This window comes from Paralichthys olivaceus, chromosome 3 (genome assembly GCF_024713975.1).
Source record: "Paralichthys olivaceus isolate ysfri-2021 chromosome 3, ASM2471397v2, whole genome shotgun sequence".
Classification (NCBI taxonomy): domain Eukaryota; kingdom Metazoa; phylum Chordata; class Actinopteri; order Pleuronectiformes; family Paralichthyidae; genus Paralichthys; species Paralichthys olivaceus.
This window is the reverse complement of record NC_091095.1, coordinates 3,235,908-3,261,040: the sequence shown is the minus strand read 5'-3', so window position 1 is coordinate 3,261,040 and position 25,133 is coordinate 3,235,908. Positions and strand designations below refer to the sequence as shown.

General features: G+C 42.1%; 1 long non-coding RNA gene across 1 annotated transcript; it reads left to right on the top strand.

The window, feature by feature from the left end:
• The first annotated feature begins 21,472 nt into the window (after positions 1-21,472).
• LOC138407312 (uncharacterized) lies at positions 21,473-24,673 on the top strand. The gene is made up of 3 exons (XR_011240743.1): positions 21,473-21,887; positions 22,027-22,114; positions 23,810-24,673. It is a non-coding gene; the product is annotated as an uncharacterized lncRNA (long non-coding RNA).
• Positions 24,674-25,133: the final 460 nt, after the last annotated feature.

Below are 25,133 nucleotides of genomic sequence, written 5' to 3'. Positions count from 1 at the left end.
CAGTCAGATGAAAACCAGCACCGTCTAAATAAACTCTTTATTGATAAAAAAGCATTTTATTACATCATAAATTGATAACATTGAAATATTTACAACACCAACAGACTTTTTATATTAAATAGAACTTTAAATACTTTTCACTCATTCTGTTGTTTGCACCACATTTTCTGTTTCCACACGAAGTTTGGTACAAAGCAACAACAAAGCAAATATAAATACGTGGGGATCAAACATGTGTAGCCTGAGGCAGTAACTTATTACACCCACGACTGTTTGTACACAGAGTTAATTTATTGTCTTCCCACAAGGTCTGAAGATCAGTAAAGTCGGAAACAAACACAAACAACAAACAAAGAAGATGATATTGTCTCTTTATATATTTTTTTTTTAGACGTAATTAAAATAACAGACCTAGTCCCCTGAGTTCTTGGATTTACTCTCTCCAGATTTAAATACATTCTGAATACTGTGAGGGAGTAACTGCTTTGTTAAGTATTTGTGCAGTAATACCTCGACTAAATCAAGAGATTGTAGGTTTATAACTTCATAAGAAGGTTTAGCTTGGTTCTCGACAACCTCAGTGTAATAGTGGGATTTAGCACAGAGCTCTGCGGTCAGAACATGATGAATAACCCCACATCACTAGATGGAGCTCTCGCTTCATCCTGCACCATCTCCTCTCATCTCTGTGATGCACGCTGCTCATGACACATTCCCGACAACGCTGACAGCCTCAGACTTGTGAGCGCATCACATGATTGACACGTTGACAGTGAAAACCTCAAAACCAGCTGTCCTCGCTGTGCGGCAATCTGCCGCAGCCGACCTAATTGGCTGATGAGAGCTTCCATTGGAGCGCGAGCTTGATTGCTAAATATTTTGTCCCCATATGTTTTGAGCTTTCTTCAGGATACTTAGCGTTTCTCCAGAGGAGCAGTGGATGCAGGGGAATAAGTCATCGCCCTGGCAACACAAGCAGCATCACTCAATAGATGGACAGCTATGATCCATTAAGGAGCTCACAGTGAAGATATAAGTTGGTCCACGGAATCGTATAAAGAGCAGCGTCGCTGGCTTACAGCTAAGCCCCTTTGACATTTTGTTCAGTCAACCATGGGGTTACATTTCCTGACACTGAGAAATATTGTAAAGATCCAGGGTTTCACAGGATGGAGTATTCACCCTGAGTAATGTGGAAGAAAATATGATCCTCCCAACTCTGACCAGAATCTATAATATGATGGACACCTCTGGACATCGCCACTATGATCAATACCAGAAAAGGTATAAATCATACAGGAGAACCAATTTGTGACAGGGGCAAGTTCCTGTTTTTCACTCTACCTGTCAAACAGATGGAAAAAAAAAACAAAAACCGTGTTTCATCATTTCAGCATTCTGGAACAGCACTGTCTTTGGCAGCTCTGATGAATAACTGAATTATTTCCTGCGGACACACACAATAAAAAGCTGGTTCCAGTTTCCAGCGGAGACTCAGACATACCGGTGTCTCCAGGTAATTACTTACAGTGTAGAGCATATCGGGGGAAAATACAGTAACATTATGTCACGTTGTCTGCAGGAAGTTAAGGCTTCGACCTCACCGGTGGGGAGGAAACACAGAGAGGAGAAACTTGGGGGAATTAAAATGTCACTGAATATCAATTTATCAAAGGCTGTGTAAAGCTCACGAGGAGCTGCCACCGATCCGAGTGGACCTGCAGTACGACTTCAGCACGAAACCAAACCTGTGACATTTAAAAAGGGAGAGTTTTCACTGCCCCGTCGCACTAAAGGACAACAACATCTCCGGGTACAGTGACGGTGGTGACAGAGGTGTGGAATTCAACACTACGGGTCTATTTGGAATAAGAAACCCTCCATCCGTTCATCTGTTTGCAAGCTAATTGAAAGTGAGCGTCTCATGCCAATCAAGGGGTGATTTGGCCACAAGGCATTATTTATTCTTTTAGATTTAATACCTTACTCATCTTTTCCATGTGTGGTAGAGACAAAGAAGAGCTCTACTGAAGCAGCGATATATCACCAGAGGAAGGTAAGAAGGCTGCTTGACAGGCTAAGAGGTTTCCACTGTGCTATATATTAACATTAGCTATTTCCATTTTGAAAATAAAGTTGAAACTTCCAGCCGAAACTCAAACATTTCAGAATATATCAAACGACGTTAGCGTCAATGACTGCCTCACCGCACATTGTTCTTCAGAGTTAGTTTTAGTAGAAATACATTTTATTTTCATTCAGCACAGACGTGCAGTGTGATGAAGGAAGAAGTTTTGTTTCGGCAAAATTTGATGAAACGTAGCCGATGTGTCGCCTTTATTCTTGAAATGGATCCTTCTCTTATTAAGTTCTGACTTTATTCTCCACACTTCATTTACAACATGCAAAAAAGATCCCACTTTAATCTTACCGTTTTGATTTTTATCTTTAAATGCAAAACAAACACAACCCTCCACTATTTCTCAAGCATGACGCCAATAATCTTCCACAATAACTTCTGTTCTCTTTGCTGTCTTAGTTTAGCGTGTCAGGAAGCTAACATCAGCTAATTAGCACAAAGAGCATCTGGTGCTGGAGGGAATGTCAATATTTTCTGGTATTTGGACATAAACTCAATTACTGGGGAAATCTACATTTTTACTTGTTGATGTCGTGGAGGAGTGACTGACTGTCCAACCAACAAAAGAGTTTCCCTTTCTTTCTTTCCTTTGTTTTTTTATGTAACAAGTATTTTCGTAGGTCTGGACAGAAACTTCAGGAATTCAGAAAGGCATAAAATTAACTTTCTCCGTTCTCCTCTACAACAAAATGGACGTGTCATAATTCTCATAGTCTGTCAGTGACAGAATGTCAGCGGGATTCCACTTTACTTCTGAACTCACTTGGCTGCAAAATGTGGCAGAAAAGAATCCACTGAACATAACAGCTCAACCACACACGGTGCTACAAACACATATCTTGTTAAAGCACAGGCCGCCAAAGATCCAGAGGACGTTAAGGGCGAGACGCGTAAAGGAAGAGACTTTCTGAAGCTCCTACCGAGGTCACCGATGACTTAATACCACTTTAACAAGTCCTAAACTGATAAATTAATTGAAAAATCAGACTCAATATGGCAATATTCACGCCAGTTAGAACATATCTATTAGAAGCCATGCATTAAAACTCATTAGGGCTCGTTTGGAAAGGATGGGAGGTCTTTGGCACCAATCAATCAAGGTCACTGCCGAGACGATGCCATGCGATAGCTGTAGGGCTCTTAGACTGATGAGTGTTAGCGGCTTCGAGTGAGGGCTGGAGGGCTAATGTTCTCCACACTGGGCTCACCCCTCCTTCCCTGCTTCATAGACGAGTCCTGTTCTGACAGACGGAGCTGCGGGAGGAGGAATAAAAGCTGACATATCAGCAACCTCTCCACATCTTGTCAGAGTTGTCCTCCTTTGGCCCGAACTGATATCCAGAAACTCTTGTTCTCTTCTTCTTCTTTCTCTCCCTCTCTCTTTTCTGTCTTCTTCTCGTTCCTATAGGATGCTCAGGCTATAGCTCTGAACAGCCTGCCTTTTTATTAATTCACTGTGTGGGGGGTGTGCAAGCATGTGTGAATGCTGCGAGTGCAATGCGATATTTTACACTTTCAGCACTCATTGAACAGTAACTTCCCGATTGGCTCCATCTTTCCATTTCCTTCCTTTCCTGCGTTTACCATCTTAATTTCTGTCTTGTATTCTCCCTGGATCTCGCTTTCAAATCCAGATTTGTGGGAGTAATTGTGGCAGAGGAGGAGGAGGAGGAATACGAGTATCCAGGAGGAGAAGGAGATTAGCTGAGCAGTTATAAACATTTGTTTTTCCCTTCCTCCGCTGCCTTTTCCATTCGGAGCAGCACGCCGTCTGTTTGACAACCCTCATCCACATTCTTCAGAGTTCATCCTTCTGCAATCCACTAATCATGTTCTTTACAGTCGATATGTTCTTTTGTGAGACTCTATTTTCAGCTCGCAATCAAATAGGAAACGGTAGCTGGAGGTCATCATTTGGACAAATGAGTGCCAAGGAGGACTTGAATTCCGGTATTTATTACCTTCACCCTGGAGGAGATGTTTGTGTGTCTGTTATTTAGCAGGAATACGCAAAAACTCCTGGACAGGTTACCACAAAACTTGGTGGAAGGGAATGTGTCGTGGGAAGAACCGATTTAGTTTTGGGGCAGATCCGGTTTAAGGGGCAGAGACAGGATGCTCTCACTGTACACGAGACAAGTCTTCAGATGGAGACACAAACACTGCTAAAGAAGACACGATAGCCAGAAGTTTGCAAGTGAGAAACGTAAAAGTCGACTTCTAGCTGTTGTCAGTTTTTTGGGGGCGTAGCTCTGAGGAGAGGGCCGATGGGAGGGGTTTGGATGCAGCAGTGATTTCAAAGTGTAGCCTGCTCTCTCACTCTTTCAGGATTACCAACCCTTCCTTTAACTTTGCAAGATATTGGCAATTTACAACATCTAGACTAAATAAAAAAGAAGATGTATAGATAGAAGACTATATAGATAGACAGATGGATAGATAGATAGATGTCGACCTCTAGTCAGTGTTCCCAATTACTGTGCCACGTTGTGTCCTCTCTGTTAATAGTTGATGCAATTTGCAGCCATTCCAATTAAGCCTTATATGTTAATGGAAAACACAAAAGAAGAAAGACAAAGCAAAGTCCAGGCAATCAACAGTACGTTTTCGGCAGCCGATAATAAGCAGCACTCTGCGTTTAATTTAGAGATTAATTATTCTAATGAAAGCAGGGAATCCACTTTAAGGTCAAGGCAAGCTACCGGCAGATACATTGGGCGTTGGAAGTTGTACGGTATGTTAATTAATACATTCATCTCGGAGAGGTGCTGTGAACAAATCTCCTCTCTTATGACCTTGCCGATCAAGTTACCCTCGTGCTCTCGGTCTTGTGGCCTCATTATGAATTAGTGCAGCGTTACTGCTCATCTGAAAACAGTGAACAGCCAATTAGCTCTCTGTGAATTACAATCAATAATCATCATGACTCAGATATTGTTAAATCAGAGGGTTGACAGAATTTAATTTTCATCAATCGCAATATATAAAATATCCAATGTATATAAATGTATTTAGTCACTGTTTATTATTAATTATTGTTATTGTCATTAGACTAAAAAGAAAAAGTAATGTCACAAGTGTCGTGATAAGAATGGTCGTTGTGAACTGTAAGAATTGTGTTTTTCTTGTCAGTAAAAGTGTTTTAAAGATCATCTCGTAGGCCTAAAGTCAAGTTTGGTGATTGTTTGCATTTCTAAAATGTTGTTGCTTAATCAAATGAATAGAAATACTCATTATATAGTTTTGTTCTCAGCGCTGTCTCCCTCACTGTCCCTGATATGAACATCTTTCTCTCCAGATTGTTTTTTACAACCGTATGGAGTCAAAACTGTAAAACACTAACTGAATGAATTCTAATCCAATTTACACTGTTGTCACTTCCACCACAGACGCAGTTAACCAGCTTAGCCGTCGATGTGCTTTGTCCACATTTGTCGGCTGTCAAATGTCAGTAACCGCTGCAGAGGGAAATGACCACCGAGATACTTGGAGCATAGCTGCTGCTGTTTATATAAAAGATGGAGAATGAGTCTATATTTTCTCCAACTGTCCAAAAATTAAGCCAAAATACCCAAGAAACGAACGCTGCCATCTTTAGGCGGAGACATTTGCGGCAAGTGGGGCATCAAGTTCCCGGTTGTACAGCCACCGGATCAATGGCCACTCAATCTCAGCTGTCAGTCAATACGTCTCACCCAGATTTCACTATCAGAAAAATGAACCAATGATTTTTTTGTTTGGTCCAACCTGCTAACACGTAGAGGGGTGAGCTTTATCATATACATTCTTATGCTTGACCTTTATCTCTTGTTTTAAATGTCTATTTTCATATTCAATGTATATCTATATGTTTATTTCTGTTAAGGACTGGAAACGTAGAATTGTACGACAGTAAAGAATGAAGAATAGTTTTACTGTCGTTAGTTTACGTCTCCTTAGACAAAGAAAAAGACACTAAACGTCTAACTTTCAAATAAACAACACCCAAGTTACTTTCAGATAAATATTTTTTGTGTATTTGTGTAAATGGCTCCATTGCTCCTCCACAACTTTAAAAACCCATGTTATGCCACATCTTGCCTAAGACTTCCTGACTTGTGAACACGAGCATCTGTGCTGCTGTCAACACCGACCTGCTCCTCTGGCAAAGAGAGGATAGAGCTGTGAACTTTGTGAACTTGTAAAATGTTGGCTTGAACTTTTGCACCACTTACAGCGCCGCTAACAGCTCTGAACCAGAACACAGACCCAAACCCCGTGCTCCTCCTCAGCAACCTTTTCCATCTTTTCTAATTAATTCTCTGTGGAGCTCCACACCTGCGGGGGCCGGACCAACTCTGCTCTCTTGTTTCTGGCTGCAGGAGACAGTAATAGATGTTCTCCTGTACAAAAAGAAGTGTCCCGGGTCGAGGCGATGGAGGAAAGTATAGGATGCCGGAAGCTCGACTGTGTGTTCACAGTGGGTTTGTTAAGAGTTCGATTGTCACCGCTACGTTTGACCTTGATGGTCTTTACTGCTGAAAGTAAAGTTCTTCACTGCTGCTCTGATTTGTCATCTGCTCGACTGTGTCAAAGACAAAGACAGATTCGTTCTGTTGTTACCTAGAAACAAGATTAATGCCTGTGGTGGCAGGCGGAGCAAAAATGCAAAAAAACGAAAACAAATATCTCCAAGTGAAGAAGCCGAGCAACACGTAGAAGACAAAGACAAAACCTTTTACTGCAGATAAACGACGCAAATAATGTTCAGAGATGAGGTAATGAATTAAAGTTTTATTTGTATTATGCAGCAAAATATATAATGGGCCAAGTCATTTTTAGACATTTGGATTAAGAATCATAATATATGATATTATGATCTGAATGCTCTGTTGTCTCGTTAACTTAATCTTTAAAACATATTTTGTTTTGCCAGAAACAACAAATAAAGGTTAAAGTGTATCCCCCTTTTCACAAGCGTCCTCAGAAATTACGGCATCAAGTTGTGCTTGAATGAGATTTTCTGCTCCGCTGAGTCTCCTCATCCAGTTTGTTTTTTAGCTGTGAATGCCACTGAAAACTCAGACATGTCCTCAGCTCCTGTGGGGGGACGGATTAGATTCTGAACGCAGCTCAACTGGAAGCGATCTTGCGCTGCCTCGTTCCAAGAAAAAGTGCACGTAACCAATGTTTCTCCCAGTTTCGGATGAAACCGCCGGTGTGAGCGCGCCCTAAATTTCATCCCCTCAAAACTGTTGGATAAAGATGCCACCTTGGCTGCTCTCACTTGGCGCCCGACTGTTTCTGATTGGAGGCCTTAGAGCTGAGCCAATGAAGCGGCGCGTGTTGTCTGATCTGCCAGCGCTCGGCTCCCGCAGCCAGACAGAACAGCGTGAAGCAGAGAGGCAGAGCCAAAAAAGACATCTATAATTAGCGAGTCGGGTGGGCTTCACCTCTCTCTAACATCAGTCTCAGCTGGCCGAGACCCCCCCCCCACCCCACCCACCCAATATCAGAACACACAGTCCCTCACATCCACTCTGCCCCACCCCCCCACCACACACACTTTAAGATTCATCTGCACCCATGGCACCAGTTTGTAATTGTCTCTCAAGCCTGATTTCTGAGAGCCGGCCTATTAAGAGAGCACCAGAGTGGATCATAACATTTTCAGTTTCAATTAGATCCATGAGGGCATGCATAATGCACGGGGGAGGCCCGGTCCCCTTCGGAGTGGTGAACTGATGAACTCGTGGGGAAATGACACCGCGGCGGTCGAAGGAGCTGAGGACCGACTGAGCCGCGTACAGATGTAAGATTCGTCCGATTTAAGTGAATTAGTGTGCGTCCGTTGGAATGTTTGGAGAAAGCATTTGTGTGTGTGTGTGAGGAAATTGCTCCAGACTTATTAAACAGAATTCAAACTCGTGTGGCTGAAATTACCTGCTGTGGGTTTTAGCTAACTGAGGTCAGGTGTGGTAAAACCCAACCAGGGGCCTCGCAGCAGGGCAGGCAAAGACCCTTAAAACGCTCTGGACATGAATAAATAATATGATATTATATTTTTCTCCCATCTGCTGCTGTTCACTTCCATTCTCATTAATTATAGGATTTTGTGTCGTCTTGTTATTTAATCACCTGAACCAGTGACGTCATTTTTTCAACTCACTCCGTTTGTTTGTTTGTTTGTTTGTGAGCAAGATGACACAAAAAACAACAAAACAGATTTCCATGAAAATCAATGGACAGTTGTGATTATTATTACTATTCAATTCTGCTGAGGATCAAGAGGCGGATCCTTTTATTTCACTTTCTTCAACATTTTCATTTTCACATTTCCAGTGAATTGCTCAGGGGAATAATTCATGGATCTAAATGAAAAAAAAAAAACTGTCCAGCAGATTTAGGGAAGTGTTATCAGTGATCCAAATCAAAATCCAGATCCAGGGAATTTAAATGTGGTTTCGTTTGGGGAGTGTTGGGCCTTGTCGGAGTTATGACTTCTACTAAGTACCATTCTAAAAGTATACCAGACAGATATTACTGTAAGAAATGTTTTACTCAAAAATCTTTTCGGTAAGGATTCCTCTGCTCCGGCTCTGGTAAAATAAAAGGCTGCTGATGTTCTGCGTGGACTTCTGTGTTGGATTTCTATGCTGGATAGTGCAACTGCATCCAGTCCGGAGATATTTAGCTCATGACCGACTGCGAAATCAAAATGATACTCAACAAATCAGTGTCTCTCTGAATCAGAGCTCCCTCAGAGGGGTGACACATATTGTATCTGTCTGCAGATCCAGCGTTGGCCACTTCAGATAAACTTGTTGAAAGTTCATTCAGGGCTACACATTGAGCTGAACGAAGCTGCGATGCTACCAGAGAAAAGACAAGGCAGCGCCTCAGGGACGTGGTATTCTGATTAATAATAGTCTAAAGGGTCTGAAGAAAACAAAGTTCTAAAGCAGCAACAAAACTTTGTGCCGAACTGCATGGAATTAATTTAATCTGCAGAATGATTAATAGTATCCTGCTTAAGAGTTTCAAACACCCAATTTTAAGTTTACCCAAGTCATAACTCAGCCAGTGTCTAAACTTAACAATGCTGTAGTTATACGTGTAGATATTACACAGGTGATTAATGGGGGGGGGGGGGGGGATGCAAGATGAAAAGTATTATTGCTGAATGTGGAACTTCGATATCAAGGATACCTGCCTCTTCCTCATGGGCAGACGTTTTATCTCCGCTCTCTGGTTCCCGTGTTAATGAATGCATCCCTGAAATAAGAAGTGCTTGCATAAAGTTTTATAGACTTGTGAGACAGATGCTCTGATTAAATCTGAGCGGAGCAGCCCTCAGCCCTCAGTAGGTTTCAGCTTCCTCCGTTTGACATAGTACACCCGCAGGCTTCCAACCTTCATATCTGTGCCATCCTCTCTGCCTGCCAGTTAACTAACTTTGCAGTCTCTGAACTCCTTGGCTTTCCTTCACCTTTCAGTCCCTCTCAGCCAAAAGTCTTGCGGAGCCGACTGCCTCGCTGGCTCCTGCGCTCTCCCTTCTTACAAACAGTATGTGTCAGCCCGCAGCCGTGTTTTAAACCTCGGTGAAAGTCGAGCCAGTGCCTGCGAAGGATCATTCGCTCCGTGTACCACTTTTTTTTGACAATTATTCCCGAAAGCACGAGGGACGACTTAGTATGGTGGAGATTATGTGACCGGAACATGTTGCTGAATGCAATAATGCTAATGAGCTACACACTTGACTTACACGTTAACACAATGTTTTATTTCATGCAGCTACGGGCGGAAGGTCAGATTCAGTGTTTAAATGACGATTGAATATTTTTATCTTGGAATGGAATAATTGAGAAGGACTCTGTATTGAAAGGAATGTGTCTGTAACGTGGAACACATATCTCAAGAATTATTCATCGTATCGGCTTCACACTTGGTCTGCGCATTGCTAAGCGCCCAAGGAAGAGCAGTGTTGAATTTGGTTTGACCTGCAATGTGTTGAAATTTTAATAGACTTAGAAAAACCAGTCAAACTGTGCGATGTGGTGAGTTAGAAAACGTCGTCCTCTACATCCTCGGATAACTAACAAGTGTTTTCACTTCCTGTGATGAAGCACTTCCAGAGAGGCAGCTGATAAAATCTCACTTCCTGTGATGAGGGTCGAGCATGATTGGAAAACCTCCGGGAACCGTGCAGCTAAGCCGTGACCAATTAAGCCGCGTTAGCCGTGCTAACCATCGCTGCCGGAATCTCTCTCTGTCTGTATGTGGCTGAAATATCTCGAGAACTGTTCATCTCATCACCTTTAAACTTGGTATGAGTGTTGTTAAAGGACTAAGGAAGTGCTGTGTTGAATTTGATGCGTTTTGGACATGTGACACGTTCACCAACCAGGAAACCAGTGTCCCGTAGGAGCAGTAACTGAGACTCATGAACGTAAGTTGACGACAATGACAACTGGGTCTAATAAACAATATACAAACATGTGGGTCGACTAAATAATAGATTTTATATTTCTCTTCTCCTCCAGGAAGAGGACTTTACTATTAAAGAGTCACCTTTTATTCCCAAATAATACATTTTCTCTTCTCAGTGTTTTCCGAATATTTGTTTTTACCGTTTCTCATCATTTGGTTGATTCTCTCATCGGATCCTGGACTCGAACACCTCTCACATGCCATCGTATCTCAAACGAGCACTGGAGCGTTTTTGTCTCCTTCACAGTGACACACAAACAACCTCCAACTTTAGGCTGCATCGCGACGTGTGACCGCACACAGGCAGCAATTGACTCTGCCAGAGATTGACAACAGGCCGAGTCTCCAGCAACGCCGAGCTCTTTGTGTGTGTATTTATGTGATCGGTCAGGCCAGAGAGGCCAAGTGTGGCCGAGTGCCTGCCTCAGCCAGAGCAAATGAGACAGGACAGAACAAGCTATTTTCCCAGAACCCCCTCTGGTTAAACTCCCTATTTTCACACCAGCCGCCCTGGAATTGCTGTGTCTCTCTCCATGAGCGACATCCTGATTCCACAGCGGGCAGCAAACCCAGAGAGCAAAGAGGAGGAAGGTGGGGTTGAAGCAGCAGCGGGTGAACAAATTAAACGTGCGGCCGCAGAGAGGCAGCTGATAAAATCTCAAAACACAAACTGTTGGTTCACGTTAGTTTTGCTGAAACCTACGGACCTAAATCTCCCGGGCAACCGGAGATCATGTCGACATCCATCTTGTTTATGTTCATCTGCCGTTGTTTGCTCTAGTCAAACAGGGACGGGGCCGGGTCGAGCGCTGTTGTCTTGTTGGGTCTCTGAGGTGAACAAGACCTTCCCCTCCAACCCTCCTCCGACTGGCTGCAGGCTGCGGCTCAGCGAGTCGAGCAGCTCGCAGATTCCCTCAGGTTGTGTTCACTATTGGAGGATCACAGGGTCAAAGAACCTGGCTTTACTTCAACTTCAGACTCAGTGTCCTGGGGCTAAGTTGTTAAGAACGTATTGCCTGGTGTATAACGCTGATTGCTCAGTCGGCCGGGTTTTACAGCACAAGCTGTGGACCCTGACTTCTGATCTTATCCTGTTTGGTTTTTAAAACTAATTTATATGTTGTTTCTTTTTGTTGCCAGAGGATTTTTCTATCATAGTCTGCTTGTGACTTTTTTATAAAACGCACAGTATATGGTGAGAACAACTAATTAATCAACCATGAAGGACGTTAAGATTTCACCCATCTGTTAGTCAGGCAATTACATTTTCTGTTTACTTTTACATTGTTTTTCTGACAGTTTTTTAAACCAGTGTTCCTTGAATCCTGATGAAAAAACAAAGGTATGTTTATGAAGCTGGTGTCTTTGAGTGAGTGGATCCAATTAAAAATCCAGATCCACCCAATTTAGATGTGATTTCATTTCATGCAGGCTTTTGTCAGCTGCGGTGCGATAATAAAGTTTGGCTACGATCTGAACAAAGGGGCACATCCAGTAATGTTTTCAAACCTGAAGCAGTATTAACATGCGGTACTGGTAGGTAGCTGGAAACTGCAGAATCACACAGCATGGTCGAACCTAAGCGGATGCACAAACCTCACACTCAACATTTTGGACCGGGGGTTCGATCCCATTGAACTGAATGGGATTAGAGAGCTCAGCCAGTGTGAGAGTGGAACACGCTCTGGGAGTGTTCCAGTTCAGCAAAGCAAACTGGGAAAACCATTTGTTGAGGGACCCTCGCTTTGTGGGCGGCTGTGGCTCAGACTGAGGTGGTCCACTAACACCAGGGTCAGCTGTCCGATCCCTGTCTCCCCCCATTCCGCGCACTGACGTGTCCTTGGGTAAAATACTGAACCTTTCTCGTCCCTGACGGCTGCGTAGTCTGAGAATGAGAGTGAAAGTGCTGCATGTAGAGGCACCGTGTGAACGTGTGTGTGTGAATGTGTGAAGAGCTTCGAGCATCAAGACGAGAAAAGTGATATTTAAATACAGAGCATTTACCCTTAGACGGTAAAATCTGAACGTCTGCATTCCCCTAACAGCTGGTGGAGATCCTGTGAGGTGATGAAAAAAGTCCAGCGTGTGTCGTCTCGTGTTGACGTCCATCACATGTCACAAGTTTACCTGCTCTGCCTCATCACCACCAACGAGCTCTCAGGCCTCTGGTGACCGCACCTGCTCAAGACAGGTATGAAAGATTCAGTAATGTAATGGACTTCCAGGACTAAGAGGCTGCATCCAGTGAGTTTAAGAATGCAGGAGCCCTCATAAATAATAGCTGTCCAGCAGTCAGTGGATCTTTATGCAGGCAGACTTGAGAGAAAGATAGTCTCTGCTCCTTATCCCTTTATCTCTGCTGCACAGCCGAGGAAAAACAGAGCACAAGAAACACTCGAGAGTCCGCGGGCATTTTATGTAAATAAATTAATTACTCCTCGGGGAGCAGAGACAGTCACAGTACCACGGGGCTGCAAAGTGTTTGATGGGGAGAGAACGTGATCCCGCTCTCCGAGGAATCAAACAGTTATTTGTTTGTGCCTTTGTGTTGTGTTAATTGATTTTGTTGTTCTAAATGAACCCCCTCCCACACACACGCACACACACACACAATCACACTCGCCTGTATTCTGAAGGTGGATTTTCGTGGCAGCATAAATTTTCCTTTCCGTGACAAAACTCTGCTGTGAGCAATTCAAAAGTCAAGCAGGTGCACACACACACACACACACATGCTATTTTCATACCTTTCCTCAGAAACGCCACAAACACCCGTGCTGAGTCTCGGTTTTTAACTCTCTTTGTTTTCGCTCCCGCTCTTTCATTGCTCATTTATGTGCTTTGACTCGCACACAGAGAGAAAACAACACATGCAAACACAGAAAATACACATGCACACAACACATATGAATCATTTATATGATATCTGTATTTTCTGTTCATAAATGTTCCAATCGCTCTTAATAAGCTGTCAGAGAAACTTTTAACGGCCTCATAAAGTCTCACTGACTCGCACGACGGGAGTTTCTTCTTTTTTTTTTGCCACCGTATCAAATGTCATGTTCGTCGAGCTCGATCGCTGAAAAGTTTCCATGGCGATGCAGGTTTAAGTCATGAACATGCTTCAGTTCTATATGTGCAGAGCACTGACAGCACTCAGATGATATGCATTAACACAACGGAATGAATAATTGATTTCTGGTTCTTGGGTGAGGGAGGAAGGAGGAAGTTGCTAGGACAACCAGGAAAGCAGTGGTGCTCTCAGTCTCTCTCTCGCAGACACACACACACACACACACACACACACACACACACACTCACACACACACACACACACACACAGTCGGTGGCTGTCTAATTTGCCCTGACCTCACTGTCTGGAGATGCTGCCTCCACATGAACAACCTTTATTTTGTTTAACTTAGACAATCCTCTTCCCTCCCACCTCGACACACACACACACACACACACACACACACGGTTCAGAAAAATATAAATAGGTGCTAATTAGAAATTATAACAATTTCTTATACTATCACAAACCAGAATACATTTTCTATTTCTATGATGCATTAAAGGCAATATTATATATTTGTATAAATATGCAATATACAAATCACACATATAGGTGTGATATGTCATTAAATATAAATGTGGTCTTCACATTGATGTTATATTTTAAGAAATATGAGATACATCTTTATTTGCTTGTATGTACATATGCAAGAAACACGCAGGTATATAATCTATGCTTATATTGTAAACATATATGTTAGTTTAATAAACATCCATCCCAAATTGCATGAATACATGTTGAATATTGAATAAACAAAGCATGGATGAGCACATATATGTTGTTTGATTGTTTTGAATATATGAATATAAATCATTTACACATGTGGTCATAACTGCCATATGCAAAAAAATGATATTTTTATGCATAAACTACTTTACTTTGGGTCTGTAATAATATGTTATGACTGTATATGTTAATATAATGCATCCAGGGGGTGTATACAAGTATGTGAAAATAATATATTACGTTAGGCCTTTGGGTAATATATGACATAGCAACACCACTCAGGGGCACATATGTCATATATTACATTTCTGTATGGGAGCGCGCACACACACACACACACACACACACAGACACACAGACACAAACACACAGACACACACCTGTATGTATAGAACACATGTAAAAAGATGTTTTGTCAGTTGAGCCTCATGTCAGTGTGAGCTTCTCCTCCACGATGTGGACTGAGGGCCATCAGTATACGATATGTTGGTAAGCATTTTAATTACAGCTCCCAAATTCTAATTATTACATGGTAATCAGCTGGCAGCTGAAAGCAGTGTGTGAAATTATGGGCTATTAAACTGCAAAGTGGTTGGAAGCCGGGCACTTCTGTCACTTCCGAGGACGTGTTTTTTTATCAAGATTGGAACGGCCAGTTTCGGCTGCAGATATTCTCTCTGGATCAATGAGAAGTTTATTGACGCGGCAGCAAAATGTGCTGTAAAATACACAGTAATCACAATAAAAAAGGGATGTAATCCAAACGCGTCAAACACATTTGGCTAATTAAGCCCTCAGATCCTAAAACCATCAGGTTTGGTTATTTCAGGATTTAAAACCATAGTGAAACAATAACAGAGTCTGAACAGAAAGTTGAGATGGATGCAGCCTCCTGACTCTGGGCGCACACGGAGAAGCTGCGAAGGCAACGAAAGAGAAGTTATTCTTGGAGAACAGTGATTTTCACATCCTCTTCGGATGATGTCGCCGGCTAATGTGTTATTAATTAGTGAACGTAAAAAAACACGTGGAAAGAAAAACAAAGCTCTGGAGGAAGTCGTGTGATTGGTTGGTGTCTTGCAGCGAACGTTACGCTTTTGATGTGACGGTTGGAAAACATATTAAATGGATACAGGCGACTGGTCCTACACACCGCAACAATTCCTCCTTCCACATTATCCTCTGATTAAAAAAGCCGTCCTCAAAGCTCCACGTTTCTTTTGATGCTTTGCAGGAAGAAAAGGACGCAAAAAATAGAGGTGTGACTGAATGATGCAATTGTGAACTGATCCTGCTCCTGTCAGGAAAAAAAAAAGAAGAAGAAAAAAACAGCTTTAATTTAGACAAAAGCTCGGGTTTGAGGCGACGGTTGCCTCCAAAGTGTTTCTCTGTCTTTATCTTCTCATCTCCCTGCATTGCTCTGTTCATTAATCAGGCCTTTATTAAGCAAAAGCAGCTTCCAGCACTGCCTAAAAAGGTGCATAGATAATCTTGACATGAAGACAGAGTATTTACCCTCTTTACCCTCCACTCCTGCAACACATTCTGCATCTTAATGGAGGGAGAAAAGCTCCCGCGGTCTATGAAGACTGATGGAAAATACCGGCCTTTGTAAATATTACATACAATCCCATTTAACGGTCTTTGAGCTATTGTGCCTCAGAAAGCCAAACATCTGCTGCGGTGGAGTCTGCGCCGATGGAGGCGACACGAGCGTACAAAACGAATGGCGAGGTGAATTATCCACCACGGAGAGTCTGGAATTTAATTACTGCCATTTGACACTAATGTGGTTTTTTTTTTTTTTTTTTTGGGGCACCGGCAAATTCGAGGGCTATTGTCTAACTGCTCACAGGAAAAGTGATATCGCCATGCAGGGCGATCAAACATCGCACAGTGGAGAAAACAGGGCAGGGGACGTACAGTAGTTTCTCTTAAGAGACAATTTAAGTTTACCCGTCTCTGGCCGAGGCGAAAAGCAGAGAGCGCTCAGAGGGGGGAAAAAAAAATAATAGCGTGTAAAGGTTGGATGTGTATAACAATGACAACGAGCTGAAAAGGAGCCTTTAATAGGTACCTGCCCGCCCTGGGGACCACACTCGTGTCTTATTGGTTATCTATTCACAAGACAGTGGCGCATTCTCTTCGCCGCCAATCAGCCAATTACAGGCTCTATAACAGGAGGCCCGCTGGCAGCAAGGCAGACTTTACAAGCCCAGCATCTCAGGCAGGGAAGACGACCCTGTCACCGAATCATAACTATGATGAATACGACCGTGGGTTTACAGCAATGCCGCCGTTTCTGGTAATGTGTGGTGGGCGTGAAATGGCCATTCACGGCGGCGGCGGAGGGAGGGGGGGGGGGTGGGGACGAGACAGCGTGACCCCATTTGAGGCTTTTGGAAAACGATGTGAAATACTGCGAGATGATGATAAGGACGAGGAGAGAGGTGTTAATCCGGATGCGGTGAACATTTATTAGCGTTGGAGAGAAGGGGCAGCGCTAATGTTGCCTCTGACGGCTGCTCATGGAGCCGGTTATGAGGGCGACGCTGGTTTGGAGTTGAGCAGAAGGGCAGAGAGGGGATATTTTGCTACCTACAGCGTTTTTATTCCATTCTTTTATTGAGTAGCTCCAGTCCATTTTATCCTGCAATTATTAATCTGTCCCCTTCGACGGGGCCTGAGCAGATTCTGATCAGCTGCTGAGCACCAATAGTTCTACGGCACATTTTTCTGCACCGTCAGTGATGTGACTCTTTGCATTTTAATGTTCAAAGTGCAAAAGTGTGAGAACAGTTTACGCATGCTAACGTGTCCGTTGTTTAGGGCTCTCTGTGTTTTGGATCCATCAGCTCAGAGTCCTGCATGATTCTATTTTTTTACAAACCCTCGCCAAGCCACAATTATCTCCAAGTCAAACCTGTTAACTTACGACCCGTGACCCGACCAGTCACGCGTGATTAAACACACACGCTACATTAAACGGTCGGTGGCCTCCTCGTCCTCCTGTGGTGTTGATTGATCTTTGTTCATGGAAAAGTTTCGGTAGAAAGAATGAGACAAGTAAAAAGTGGAATAGTGCAAACATTGATTGAGAGTGAAAGATAATTAATGTATCAGGATGTGGTGAATAGCAGTTAAAGCAGCAGTTGTAGGTTAACAGAAGCATTTACAGTAAAAAAAAAATTAACAGGTTGTTGTTTCTTTTAAGATGATTTAGATGTAAAAAAAAAATAAAATCCTGCACAGACATTTTAATTTTTGATCGAACCATAAAAAAAACCTCAGATCAGGGAACCATCTCTGCCTCCAGCTCAGCAGTGAACTCCTCCAGATATGGTCAATATTCAACAAAGCCCCGGCATCGACAGCTACAGTCAGACTCAGCGAGGGAACTGGTTATCTTGAAATATTGAAATTTGTGTGGGCTGCAGATAAAAGTCCAAAAAACGTTCCTGTTTACTTTGGAGCTTTCATAAATAATACGAACATATTATATATTAAATATGTATATATTAATAATCTATGAATATTTTGTTTAGTTTGCGTATTACTGCAAAATAAAGTTTGAAATCCTGTGTCTGTGTGGACGAGGAAATCATTTTTGAATATATAGGAAATCCAGCAGAACTGCCCAAAGTATTTTTAGACGACCCATTATCTAATGGTTAAAATAAGCATGTGCAGCCCACACAGCATAACAGATGAGCACGAGCGTTATACAGCAAGTGGAAGCAGAAGCCTCCTACATCTGCAGGCCTTTGATTGCAAACCTGTGTAATCAGGCCACAGAAAAGTTGTCTTGTCCTGAGCTGTGTGTTCTCATTAGTAGTGAAGCACTCACCACCCATGGGGATCTCATTTCATTAGAGCACTGGTTAGCTAACCAAGCTCATTTGGAATTATTAGCGAGATGACACAGCCCTTGTAGTATTTCTGTGGATCGTGTTATCAGTGATGGTATAGCCTGCCTTCCTCCATGCATAATTCAATGCAACACATGCAAGAGATATAACATTTTGAACCCGATATGTGGAACAAACTTTGCAGATGAATACTGCACAATTCTGCCACATCTCATGTGCTCTAGGCAAGTGGCAAACGCTTCCCTGGTCGAGGAGATTTTGCTCGTGTGGTTTTTTTTTAATACAGTTGGAGGAATCGGCCGACAGAGCTGCAGAGAGATGAAGGCTCGAGATTACTCGGCTATCAGCAGAGAGACTATAGCCACTGGCCTCTGCGAACAGAGCAGGGCAGAGATATAATGGAGCAGGTATAGTCTTCCAGCTCTTATCTGTGCAAGTGGAATGGAGCAGTTTATAACGGGTATTATGCACTTTACAAAAGACTGCGGTGAATACATTGTTCTTCGCATGCGTCACAAAACAAGAGTCTAGATGCAAATTGGGATAGCTTTGTCTCAGTGAATCCACCAGGTTGGACTGAACTGAAATTCAAATACAGGATGGTTTACAGTGAAATCGGTGCAGAGGATCGTGTTCCCAGGGGAGGATGGATGATTTGAGGTGTTTCTGTGTGTCTGTTGCCTCCTCCATGTTTGCAGATGGGAGATGAAACCAAACAAAAGTCAAGAGTTAAGGAAGTTTGGTTTAAATTTGTTTTTTGATGCTATAAAATCGAGGGGGGGAACATCATGATTCACGATTGGTCAAGCAAACATGGCTCCAAAGGACGTCAGCGCAACATAGAAGCTTTCATATTATGATATTGGTCATTAAAAGATAACATTTGCTGTAGCCTGGCAAATGTTAGCATCTTTTTGTCCTAAACTAAAACGACAAACTTGAAGAGCGTTGTACCTGCTTTAACGTCAGCAACACAAAACGATTGTCCATAATAATACAAACAATTGTAAAACTGCATAAAACTGAGAGAAATAAACTGAAAATTGTGAAATAACAAAGCTGTGGGCTGTATTTCAACAGCTGGATTCATCAAAACAGAAACGTGAGATTGACGGGAAAGTGGAGTTGTAATTTCATAAAGATTAATATGAATACAAATCCAATTAATCAGTGAAAGTCATCCATCAGCATGGACCCCCCAGAAGGCAGTGGAGTGATTGCCGATGATGATATATTTCAACTCCCTAATGCATCATGCATCACAGCAGGATTAGTAAATCATACTTTTCTTTTTTCAATCCGTTAAATCTTTCCGTCATTCTTCGTGGAAGTCCTGAAAGTCGTGAACAAAGATATTAGGGTCACACCGGGAACGTTCTTGTGAGGAAGACAACGTGCAGCGTCAGTACCAGGTTGAATGCTCGGGGTCGGGAATGTTCTCCATCCTGTTGTTTTGAGGAATTGAATGCAAACATTTCTGCGTTGATCTGAGCGTACATCTGGAAACATGTGACCAAATGTCTGTACGTCTTATTTTTCCTCAAACTCCTGAGAAACCCGATTCCTGCGGACATCCTCCGGAGGTCACGTCTGAAAACTGACAAACATATAAGGAGGCAGCAGCATTCTGATTTAAACTGGGAAGGTTAAACAAACAAATATTATTTATGATACCTGTTCCTCACATGGTGGATACAGATATCTGGTTAGAGTAATATTTTCTAATTTAAACGACTCTCCCTCTCTGGCCACACCCTCTTGATAACTTTGCACGTTTCTCCCATCATCCCTTGACACGAGTCCGAGCGGCAGCGGCGCCTCTCTGGCTCAATTTTCATCTGGCTCTCCGTTTTTTTTCCGAGGGAGATACGCTTCCCCCTTTGCCATCAGCCCCCCCCCCCCCCCCCCCTCCCCGCCCGGCTCAACCCAGACCAGAAGCCCTTTGATGTGTCACTTCACATCTCACCCTCAAAGCTGTGAAATCTCAATTTTCTGATAAGAGCAACCTCAATTTGTCAGGAGATACTATTTATAGATGTGAGAGCGATAGAGTTGCACGAGCAGATCATTTCCTAACAAGCACTTGGGCCGGCGTCACTTTTGTGTGAAGTTAAAAATCAGCCAATCCACCTGATAAAAGACGCATCGAGGAAGTAGATTTGAAATGATGCTCTGCTCCTCTCCACCTTATTAGACATGGGTCCGGCGCAGCCCAGCTTCAGACGTCCCGAGGGGCCCGAGCTCTTTTAATATCTCGATTCAACCGACTTGTGATTCTTCGATAGTGCGGCCGTCCTCCACGCCGCAATGGAGAGAAAAAAACGTGGGAGCTTCAGGAGCCTTTGGCAGCAGGACACAGACACACTGCAGACGAGGAGCTCTTCTCAAAATAGATTTGACTAAATCACCCGTTAGTCACGCAGGAAAAAAGTTTTAGCTATAGCAAAACTAGATGAAAAAAAAAGAAATAAGAGCGAGAGAATATGTGATTGCTCAGGAGCAATTTGTAATATTGTATTTCACAGGTCCAAATGTTTCCTGCGAAGAACTTTATGATTTTCTTTTCTGTTTCACACATAAATATGAATCCTGTGAAATATATGGGAAATATAAAGTATTTTTGAGGATGTGGTACAAACCTTGTACAAACAGTTTAAATACTATTTCAGTATTAGTGTAGAATGCACTCAATACACATAATGAGTATATTTACACTTTTCTAGAAGTGCAAACGTCTAGTATAATGTTTTGAGCAGAAGCAGCAATAATTTGCGTAGATACACACAACTGGGACATTATTACTCTTACATGTCTGGATAAATTAATATCTGGATGAGATATTATATTATATATAATATGAATATAGTGTTAAACATCATGCAAACACTTTCACTCTAAACCTCCACAATATTGTGAATGGTCAGTTTTTCCAAGATTGCACACGCTTCTTCAAATTGTTTTAAACAATAAGAATTAGAACTTGAATTATTTTCGCATTAAAAACATTTTTTTTACGTTAGAGGCTCAATAACTTAATGAGTTCCATCATTTTAAATTCTAACGTATCCATCACACCCTTTAAATCAGGTGGATCTACTTTTCAACATGATGAAATACAATCTTACTTATTTACTTTTCTACCAGCTGTGAAAATATGAATCTATGAGCTCAAAAAGATCAGTGGGAGTTCCATCTGTAAAACGTTGAAGGAAACTGTGCGGAGGCCTTTCTCTTCTTTGAAGTTGTGTGATTAATAATATTCCACGTAGCCTCGCTGTTTCAACTGAAGAACCTTTTTCTCTGCTTCGCTGAGGAAATGATTTATTCGTAGCCAACGAACAACGACAATCGACGTCTGATTCAGTCTCCCCTTCGTCAGACTTCAGAACTTTGGCATTACGATAAAAAGGCTGAAACTCCTCCACGCTGCCCGGACATTCTGATGTTAGTAGAGGATAAAGAAATGTACCAGCTGATCATTATTTTCATTTCATTCAACTGGGAAGAAGCAAGTGAGAAGTAAGTACAAGGAATAAAACCAATTTCATGCCGGAACATTTTCATCTCGTTGAGAAAAGTCGATATCTGAAGACATGATGGACTTCTGGTGAGTTCAACTTTTATTCTTCTTAGTTATGTAAAATGATTATCGTTCAGATCTTAGCTGCACTCGTTTTAATCTGGAGGGGAATCTCTCCCCCTGTTGTTCAGGTGTTAATGTGACTAATCACCTCATCTCATCTCAGATAAGCAGTTCCTTCCTCCTCATGTGGCCACTCTCTGTTCTGAGATCAGTTCCCTTGAACTCACTGGATAATCCTGCTTCATTAAGAGGTTTGGACCTTTTCACACACTTTTATTCAGCATATTCAAAACCATTACATTCTCCCACTGGTCCTGCTCCACTTCCATTTGTTTGTGGTCACGTTTTACCGACTATTCTGATAAATGACTCATGTCGTTGCTCTGAGACATCAACATTGTTTTTCTGGTTGAAGGAGTCCACACAAACATTTTTGCAGGGAGGGTTCCTCTCTTATTGGAGTGAGTCCTTGCAAACAAACAGGCACAAACTTAAATATCCTCCAAACTCAAAGCTCAGGCAGCAAACAGAAGCAAAAAACTAGAGAACACAAGAGAGGAAACCAAACAGGACTGAAAGGAGGTGGGAGACTAAATACACAAGGGAGGTGTAGTTGGGCGCAGGTGAAACACATTAGGCCGGAGCAAACGATTACTAAGGCAGGAAACCACATAAAGACAGGATGTGAAGCAAATACGAGACGCGAGTAACTTCAAATTAAAACAGGAAATGACATGGGGAATTAAAAGTCTGACACAAAAACAAGGAATCCAAACAAAACTATTTCAATCAGAGGTTGTGAAGAGTCTTGTATCCTGAACAAGGGTCAGATCTAACTTTTATGTTGCAACTGTTCAGTTTTCACAACCTTTCCCGGGCGTGATTTCACTCTTACAATGAGAGAGAGAGGTCCTTTGGTATTTAGATTGATCCAATAGTTAAAAATCTAATTTCTTTAAAGCAGCATACACACACAATACGAATAAATACATTGCCTCTGCTCCAAATTAGCAGTCTGGGGAAGACATTACTGAGGATTGCGTTGATTTTGGGGGGATTGTCTCAGGCCCTCAGGAGGCTTCATGCAGCCATGTTTGCCTGCTCATTTCAAACTCCCATTATTTGGCCCTAATTAGAGGCTAAATTAGTTTTCACTTGGTACATTTCCAATTTACTAATTCCAGTTAAATGTTGAGCTGAGAATTTCACAGCAGATCAATTGAAAATGCAGAAAATGTCTTTTTTTCTTCCCTCTATCCAGCGTTTAATGGAATGATTCTCTCAAGGTAAAATTCCTCAGGAAATTAACAACCGCTTTTAAAGTCAATACGGTCTCAGTGTCGAATAACTTTCTCTGAACTTTCTCATTTCTCTATAATTAGTGCGAAATTCTGTTTCAGACCTGAACAATGACATCAGTGATCAGTTATTGGAAGAACACAGAAGAAATTTCGTTTGTATTTATATTTATATTGCCACTTTCCAAATCTTTTTTCCTCGATTTTGAAGAGGTAGAGTTGCATTGAGTAGTTTTGTTCCCACTAAATTATTCTGTTGTTATGGAAACATCTTGAATTTAAAGATTTCTGTAGTATCCAAATAATTTACCATCTCCATCATACATGGTGTCCATCATACATGTTCTCACAGTATACATTTATGTGTTTTTTTACTGACTTGTTGGATTCCCAGAGAGTTCTAGTCGTCTAAAAGATGCAATAGTGAGGTAACATGACCTAGAAACTCTTTACTTTTCCTGAACCAAAGGTTTTACTCTATCCCAAAGCTAGAAACTAAGCTGAGACCCCCTGTTGATGCGTATTTGCAAGCACCTGAGAGAGCAACACATTTTTCCCACTTAGCACATCTTCAAATCACTGCTAACCATTTCCAAAGGTGTCGTACAGAGTTTTAAATTTCCCATGGAGTTTTTCTCTGCTTCCCAGGCGCAGCGGGGAGAGGCTTCAGGGTGGAGAGCTGAGATACACTGGATGAGCACTGTGCTGTATACCTTGTCTTTTGGCATCATGATAAAGAAAGTAATTGTATTCTTATTATAGTTTTTTTGTCTGGGGTCTTTACTCTGTACACCACACAGACAGAGATGAATCTGCAAACTTGGGGGAGCACATCGGAGACGCTTTTCTTTGCCGCCTTAGGCCCAAACAAAATTAATTCACCTTTAATTTTGCGAGATGAGATGAAAGTGGAAATAATTAACTTAATGTATATTTGAAGGAATGCAGTTAAGTGGCTCCTGAGAGGAAAAAGACTCTGCAAACAAAAGTCAGAGGATGAAAAAGAACAAGCAACTTCTCCCGATTCTTGATTTCATATATTTAAGAAGCACAAGTGAAGGAAGGATGGAGCATGAGATGGACGGATGGCCTCTGGAGAGTAGAGCTGCCCCTTCGTGTCGTTAGGAGGCAGTTGGAGATGGATCAGGCATCTGATCAGGATCCTCCCTGGGCAATGAAGGAATTCTGGGCACGTCAAACTGGGAGTACACCCAGAATTCGCTGGAGGGGTTACATATACGTTTAGCCTTGGAACGCCACAAGATTCCCAGGAAGAGAAAGCTTTGTTAGGGAGAGACACGTCTGGAAGCTAAGCCTCAACTCAACCCTCAGATGAGTGGATAAAAAACAGGTGGACTTTCAAAAAGCCATGAAATAAAAATGCAGACCATTGTTACTCCATCTCAGGCATGAAATTTAACTTTGGGCGAGATGAGCACATGCAAATTAAAGTAATTTACACATAAATGTTTTATACAGATTCAGTAGATGCCTGCGTCACACTGTCATAAATGAAAAGAGGCCAAATGGTGCGAAATAAATGAATAAAATCATCCTTGAACTGATGTTGTCAGAAATGTTTATTCCCTATTAAGTCATTAAGTGAACGGAGAGGTCCATAAATATTGATTAGCGCAGAATCCTTTTCCACTTTTCACATTATGTTTGAGTAAACGCTGCCATTCGGGACAGTCCGCAACATGAACTCAAGGAAAAAAGGTTTGAAAAGTGAACAGACGATAACCTGAGGCAGCGGAACGTGAACACCTGAACCATCTGATTCATGCAAACCAGGCGGCCTCATGGGAAGACATGTTGGATTTTAAAGAGCTGTCTGAAAAAAAAGACTAATTGACTCGTCAGTTCTGGGCGTTCAACAGGCATGAAATATTTAGATGTGTATCACAATATTTAACAAAACGCTCTGACGGAAAACTGCTCACGCGGAACTAAACCTTGTTCAGCATGCAGG